Source organism: Montipora capricornis, chromosome 14, assembly GCF_036669925.1.
Source record: "Montipora capricornis isolate CH-2021 chromosome 14, ASM3666992v2, whole genome shotgun sequence".
Classification (NCBI taxonomy): Eukaryota; Metazoa; Cnidaria; class Anthozoa; order Scleractinia; family Acroporidae; genus Montipora; species Montipora capricornis.
Window position 1 is genome coordinate 5889816 of NC_090896.1, and position 8337 is coordinate 5898152.

General features: G+C 38.6%; 1 long non-coding RNA gene across 1 annotated transcript in view; it reads left to right on the plus strand.

Annotated features, from left to right (window-relative positions):
* LOC138033490 (uncharacterized) overlaps nucleotides 1-2869 on the plus strand; it is a 60720-nt gene extending 57851 nt beyond the window's left edge. The window contains exon 3 of the long non-coding RNA XR_011128610.1: nucleotides 2834-2869. This is a non-coding gene — a long non-coding RNA (uncharacterized lncRNA). The remainder of the gene's footprint in view (nucleotides 1-2833) is intronic.
* Nucleotides 2870-8337: the final 5468 nt, after the last annotated feature.

Sequence of the window (8337 nt, forward strand, 5' to 3'; positions counted from 1 at the left end):
CTCTCAACATGCAAGTCTTCAATGTTACCACAGTAGGTGTAGACAGCCAAGTCACACCATTGCCTGCCAGAAATGCCCATGCCCCCTTGTATTTGTGCGTAATAGTGATGTCGAGTCTTCAGCTTCAATCCAGTGTTGGTAATTTCAAGGCAGGAATTCTTTTTGTTCTCAGCAATAATATGTAGCAAATCTTTTCTGCCATCAGGCTGTGGAATTTTACTGGGGAATTGAATGTATTTCATTTCCAAATTTCCAATGGCAGCATGTCTTGCAGTGGGATCACTGACTTCCCCATCAGTATTTGCGGCAAGGAGTTCTGTGCATGTGGTGTCAGGTGGGGTTTGATTTAACTCACTTTCTACAAAATCTAGAATCGTAAACAGTAGAGCACCTACATGCTTACAATGATCTTCCACTAGCCCCAGCTTTGCAATTACAGTATCCACTTCTCACCCCAGCAGTTTCTTTTCGTAGAGAGACTCGCGTTCGGTAGAGTTTGTTCTTAGTCATCCAAGCCTTAACCTTGCTTTCAAAAAAGCAAACATGTTGATGTGATGTTGCGTTGAACTTTACTTTTTGCACGTGGCCGGCCTTGAACAATGCGTAACCTTCCCACTTACTTTTGAAAGCCCCTCGTCTGAATTTGGTGGAATCTTTTGTAATTTCTCCGGCTAAATGGGCAAATATATAGCAATGTTGGAATTCTGGCATTTGCTCCAACGATAAAGTCCAGCCATCTGTTGGCCACTCGATTCTTTGCGCCTCGTCTGGTTGTTTTTCGGATTTCACGTTCGAGACGTATTCTCCGAAGATGAATTCCTCCATCAGGATCTACGATTTTGTCAAATCCAGAGCTCTGATAACTCTTTACTCTGGTTGTAAAAAAAAAAATTAAAACAAAACAAAACAAAAAGACAGTATTTAGGTGCGATATCTTTCGCCATCGAGCGAATTAATTTTTTTTTATAATGTTTATAATTTAGCGCTTATCTCTGCAGTAGTTGGCTTCGGTTTCCGCTTGTTGAAGCACCTCGGCACTTCAACCATCGCCTTAATTGATCGTTGTGAAAAAGTTCTGGCTCTTTGTCTTTAAAGGACGCCCCAGGGACATCATTCTCAGTTAAATTTATTCTTTTTTTCTTGTTACACGCTTGAGAAGAAGCCATTGTTGTTGTTGATAATTTTAATTTTAGCGCGTAATTCGGGTTCACTTTACTACAACTACCACAAGCCATTGCGCGCGTGACGTCATGATGAGTATGGGCCAGTACCAGAGTTTGAGACGAAAGATAATAGGGCCGTTTATACGAGACAAAATAAGCCGTGGCTTACTCTGGCCGCGGCTTACATAAGACGCGAAGACCCCGTATAAATGGTACAAAATCTACGTTCACGGCTTTATCAAGCCGCGGCTTATCCTGGCCTGGGAGTTTATACCCGTATAAATAGTTTCTTTCGCGTATTATGTACGCCGCGGCCAGAGTAAGCCGCGGCTTATTTTCTCTTGTATAAACGGCCCTAATGTTGAGATTCAACGGTCATCAGTAGAGCTAACTGATGGAGACATCTATTCTGCAACTAGCTGTTGACCCACTCAGAGATGACGGTTAAGCATTGAAATCGAATTGAAAGGTAAACTATTGTTTTTTTTATAAGGTAGCTTAGCTATCCTGTTGTTGTGGTAATTCCTACATCAAAAAATGAAACGCAAAACCACTGATTACCAGGCGTTTGAATCACAAACTGCATTCCTATGAGTCATGGATAACGAAAGCTGCAACGGAGAGGAGGTCACTGCCCCTCCGACTGAATTAGATGCTTCGACAGACTCCTCCTTAATTGGTATCTCATTCAAAGATCGCATCTTTAGTGAATTTGTGAGAAATGGAAGAAGGCGAGCCATTGGACTGCTATAAATACCACTTATAGTATGGACAAGATCGCAAAGACTTGCTTGGATAAAAATGCAGAATATAGCGCAAGAAATGTACATTGAGAAATGGAGGCAGAGAAAAAGAGAAAACGGCATCGCAGAATAGAAGTCTGGGGACAGAGACAGGTGGAGTGGGAAGTTGATCGTCGGAACTGCACAATAGCAAGTTGTTGAACAATAACACAATGGCTTTGTGGTCTTGCATTTTACATCAGGAAGGCAGAGCTTTTGTTTCACGGTTCTACGAGAATAAATGTTCTTTCTAGAGGAAAGGAATTCTGAGTGGACCTAGTCCTATCGCCTTGGTCTGGATTTCTCTCTCGTATTTTGCACACCAGTTTTAAACTCTTCTTTGGCGTTCCAACGGTCTTCCAGACCACTGCGATAGATGAGGATTATTGTTGTTGCGGATGATGCTGATGGCGAGGCACAGAAGCAACCACTGCATGCATACATGCATTGATACAAATCCGCATTTGGCAAGCAGGTTATATAATTCTGCTGTTGTTGTTGATGACTGTCAAGCCAACGCTGCCCTTGTCACTGGTTCACAAATGTGAACTTTCCATTAAAAAATGAACTAGAAACAGATCTTATGTCGAAAACGAGCCAATGCAGTTAAGGATTTCGTTTCATGAAAAGCTCATAATTTTTGAGAAGTTGGAATGTCACTTGCTCAAATAGGATTTTAAGGTGAAAAAAAAAAAAAGTGGCGTGCTGAATACTGGTTTTTAATGCAACTCTTCTTTGTAACCTGGGAGCAGTTGTTCAAAGGGTTATCTCGATTAAGTTTAAAAATTTAGCCGTTAAAGGTATAGTCTTAATCACTTTTGGGAGTTGTTAAAATGAAATCCGTGTTCCAGTGTCCTAGTATTCCATCCAATATCGATTTTATCTCAGAGCTCCATAATGCACTGCTGTCCGGGTGATCAAGATGGCGGATAAGAGAGAGGATTGTCAGCTATTGTCGTAAACGGGACAATATCCAAGGTAATCTTTTAATTTGATTTGCTAGTTTCTCGAAGGGGTGATTTAGAGATTTTTGTAAGTCTTTAGTTATTTTAGTGGGGCTTCCAACAACTGCTTTTATGCATTCATCCCGGCCTGTTTTGGGATAAGAGCTTTGAGAGAGAGCTTAGTTTCAATGCTTTTTATAACTCTTTTCAGTTAGGCGACAGCACAAAACAAACACACACTGTCAGAGAAACAGGATAATAAAGCACAACACCGTCCTTATGCAGCATAGAATGCAACATAAGCGAAGTAGTATTCATTGGATCTTAACGTGATGGTAAAAGGTTTGATTAGTGTCTTACAAACTTCACTGCAGGAAAGATTAGTAAGTGTACAGTCACTGTAATGTAAAGTGTACATGTAGCTCTTAATTATTTGTATAGGTAATCATACGGTTTCGAGTTCAATTTGGAATTAATTTGCACGAGTGAGTTTTTGAAAAAGCTGAAATTGCACGAGCCGCTTCGGCGAGTGCAATTTCAGCTTTTTCAAAAACTCACAAGTGCAAATTAATTCCAAATTGAACGAGAAAAACCGTATGATTACTTATTAATAATACAAACATGAAAAAATTCGCGTGGAAAAAGTGCCGGAAGATGTTTCTTGAAGCCCTTTTTTTCGCATTCGAGAAAAATTTTTTCAGAGTTTTTGTACAAAATTTTGGTCATTGCCGTTTACATGAGATCATTGGCCTACAACTTTCCCAATGTCTTTCTGCAAATCAAAATCCAGAATTACGATGTGTAATTTGCACTGGTGTTACACTTTTTGCACTGGTGTTACACTTGAACTGCACTGCTCTCAGCCAATCAGAATCGAGTAATTTTTTCATGTGTATTATTAAAATTGTTATACGTGTGATGTGGCTTATTAAGTTTCATCCAGAGACTCTAGTAGGTTAGAGATCCAACTACTCAACAGGTGAAACCGTTTATTACAGGAAGCTGAATAGCACTGCAGGAAAGTACTGACAGTACTTTACGGTTAAAGTGTATATGACAGATTTTTCTTTATTCACTCAATCGAAACATCATGGTTTTCTGAGAAATAAATAATAGATGAGTTCAATCTCTTGATTGCATCATGGGTAATCAGGGCAACATGGCAGGAAATTCAAAGCAAAATATACTTTTACTGTGCATGACTCTACTTTATAGACTTTCACCTTCATAAACCAAACAAACAAGTTCATGTTCACAACTGAGATGGACTAGACTTGGTATCCGTTCTTTGGAATTCCTGCTTTTCTTGTTTCCATACATTCTCTGTAATTTTGTGCCTTTGGAATTACAGGAAAGTTATGTATGACAGAAACTCTTTTTAATCAATTAATAATTTCTGCAATAGCCATTCTCTCCAAATTTATTCTGCCGCACCTTTGAGCGCTTATCTACTTTGTTGGAAAATAAAAAACCGAAAATTGCATATAATGAATACTTTTCGGCAGGTATTTTTTGCAGGTTGCAGGTTGAAATTTAATTATAACTGGATATACTTACTGTGACTGTTACATGAATAGCTAACCTTTTGGTGTCAACAAGCTAAAGTCAATTTGCAAAAAAAGAAATTGTGCAAGTGAACTTTTAATTTCTTTAGTCAAGTGTATGTTGTGTCAGCGAAAAGTTTTCTTGAATGAAAACTTTATAAAGATTGAGTGCATCAAAATAAATTTCGTTTATTGTAATAACATTAGTTTATGTATTTTGTTGAGTACTAACTCATCTGTCAGACTAAACAAGTTCAAGTTACACGCATTTTGAACGGAATGAATATTCCATCAAATTCATCCTAAGGGCTTTAAATTCGCTTTAGAGTAATGCACCAATCAACTCGAAACTTCAGCACCCCCCCCCCCCCCCCCCCCCCCCGGGGGGGCAAACCGGGGGCATTTGAACTTTTGAAGATTGGATCGTTCAAATTCCCGCCCCCTCGGGCCAAAATAGTGTTCAAATGCCCTACCCTGTCGTCGGATTTATCTGTCTGTTCCCAACTCACAGATGCTGTATCTCTTCCTTTAAACTCTTCCATCTCGTTGAGACACGTGTTTTTTGGCTCTTAACGACTTCGTCGCCCCCAAAAAAATCACTTCAAACCTGATTCTTCCGGTTCAATTTTCCCCACTCCACGCAGGCAAAGGTCAAATTCTCCACTCCCCGGGCACAGAAGACAGTCAGATTGCCGGGGTTTGCCCAGGGAAGGGGTCATTTCTCATCCCACCCCTGGAAGGCCATAGAACACCTGTGAGGTGAGGCACAGGGGAGAGGAGAAGGTTTCCGGCGAAAGGGCCCATTTTCATTACTAGAGCGCATTCTCTGTTGTAGACCATGGTTTGTCTCATCGATCATTTCGTGGCTATGAAGGGGCCTATCTCAAAAAATCTAACCTTAGCTAGATCCGCATATCGCTTAAGGTACTTGATGAAACGAGGGTTTTGATTTCGAAATGAAAAAAAAATTGCTATTTTGGCGCACCATTCACACTAGTACACTAGTCCTCTCGGTTCTAGTAAGAACAACGGGATGCACTGATTACGAAAGAAAACATGCATATGTGTTTACTTCAAATATGGAGGAATTATAAATTTATTGACGAATAAATTGGGACACGCACGCAAATTTATCTAAAACAAAGTATTATTGTACGACAACATGGGAAATTAAACCTCCGCTCTCACTTCATTCAACATTGAATGTCCAATGGGGAGACTGTGCGGCGTGGTGTGTGCAGGAGTCAGTCACACGGTAATTTGTATAGGATTGTAGTCTGCTTTAAAAAGCTGTCGGCGGTTTTGTAAGCGGCGGAAAATAATAAAAAGATGGAAGTGTGAACGAGTGGTTTGGGGGCCAGGTTTACAATCCAGAAATGGGAAAACAAGACGTACAAGCTAAAGAGGTCAATACCAATATAACCCTACTTCAACTGAATTCTTTGGTTATGCAGATTCTTTCATTTCAATAAATCAATATGGCCGTCGATCACGTGAGTGAAAACATAGCTACACTGTTGTTAGATCAGTCGTTGGAGCGCTCTTTCTGAAAATAACAATATTATAGTAATTTCTTTTACTGGTCACGATGCTTTTGATCCGAAACCGAATTTTGAAGTGAAATTTAAGCTTTGCATGAGCAATTCAACGCACTGCGCATGCGTCAAATTTTAAAGAAAGAAAGAATGCATGAAAAGAGGAAAATGGGAAGAGGTAACACTGAAGGTGAAGGGTGCGAACTACACTTTGTTCACGATAACATTTTCTCCAGCTGCCATGTTGCTGGATACGCAAGATGTCATCCATAAATCTCTCAAAGCGATTCGTAGTTTTTACGTTAAAAGATGAAATACAGGAAGATCGTTCATGGAATCGTTCGATGGCATAAGTGGTAATAATACATAATTAGCTTGCTACAGAAGGGGGCCACGAGGAGAAAAATATTTCTTCCGTATCTTATTAGAAGGACAATCTCTTATTGTCTGTGTTCATTCAGATAAGGTAAAAACGTACCTTCTCTTCCAAATAGCTTCAAATTTACATTTGAAAAGAAACAACATGCCGGAGGAATTCGTATTCTGGCTGTAAATTTGAATTGCTAATTAATACTAAATCATGCAGTTTTCTCCTGCCACGTTTAAACTCAAGAAACGCTAAGGCGAAACACAATTTTCGAGATTTACGCCATTTTCTTGGCTTTTTTTCCTGAAGAAATGATTCCCATGTTGGAGAGATGTTTAATGGAGGTCTTGTCAAAAACGTTATGGTCGAGGTTCCGTCTATATCATGTTATCAAAGGGTTTAGCTGATGATTACAAAATGGCGTGCAGGACACTCGATCGAGGAAGAAAATTTCAAGGTGTTTTACAACGAATGCTTAACAGGTATTTTGACAACAATTGTATGTAACTCGTATTTCTTGTCTCGATCAAGTAGTGCTTGATTTGCGGTGTAATAAACTACCTAATATCACACAAGATAAACATGATATTTCAGTTAATTTATGCCAGTGCAGTGTAAAATACCAGCCATGAAGTCATTATCATGACTTATTTTATGTCATATCATATCTTTTATGTCATATATATCTTGTTTTTGAAGAAAACTATGTATTGTATAATGCAGATTTATCTTATAATTAAGATTTGTTTTGCAACTTTTTGTAGTAATCATTTTTGCATGAAGGAATAATATAAGCAGGTTAAAGATGATAATAGACTTATCATGAAATAAACACAATACAGTTCCTTATTTACTATGACAAATCACTACACAGCACACTGCGCAGTAATGCTTTATTGTACTTTAGGATTTCATTTCCATACTCTAAAGATTGACTTCCCCATACTACATAACACTTATTTATATATTCATTAATCTTTATATTCATTCATTATTTATTTATTAATATATTTATTAACTTCAATATTCCTAGGTATCCCATCACTGTGAATATTACAATGATAATTTTTACCACAATTGCTTGTAATCTCGCAATCTGATTGGCTAATTTGCCGTTGTCGATGAGAGTCTAGACAAGGCTGTACGCGTAATGCTCGCGTCATTTTGTCACGCAATGTAATAGCCAATCAGGAACGCCCATTTTGGGAAATAAACCAATTATATTGCGAGAAAGTTATAAACAACGCTTGCTCTTTCTTCGTGTCATGATTTTGGTCTCGCTCTGAAATAAAAATTTTCTTTGGCGTTGATTATTGAGGTAAAAAACAAATCGAAAGTGGTTCAAATTTGTTAAGGACTCACGACAACAATCTATCGACTATCGACAACAATATTCGTCATCACAGTGGTCAAAAAGAGTACAGACAACGCTGAAACACTTTCGATTTGTTAAATAGAAAACCCATATAAAACACCAAAGCACACAAAATCAACGAGAGGGACAACAGCAATACGATACGGCAGCTTTTAAAGCGTTCACATTAGGCTTCTCTATGATGGTGAATGAATGGTATATCGCCCAGTCACTTACAGAGAAGTGGCTCTACTTATTTGTTATATAGATACTGATTTAATACTATGAAGATATTACTTTTATGATGATGACAATAATGATATAAATAAATGTAAATGCAAAAATGTAAATGCTTTGTTTAATATAGTGAATGCATTTAGCTATCACGCTGGCTTATAGGCACTCCACTTTTAATAATGTGAAAGAAACAATTCAAACTTAACAGAAACATTATTAAGAACCCCAACTGGCAGGAGGCAACCAATTGGCTATTTAAAAAGCGTGGTAGAGTTGAATCTGGGACAACAGGAAACAAATCCAAACCCGAGGTCAGAACATGACGGGGTTTTAACCAGGAGCAACCACGTGCAAACCCAACGCCCTAACTATTGGATCACGCTGCCTCTTTTGATGACAATAGCGACCTTA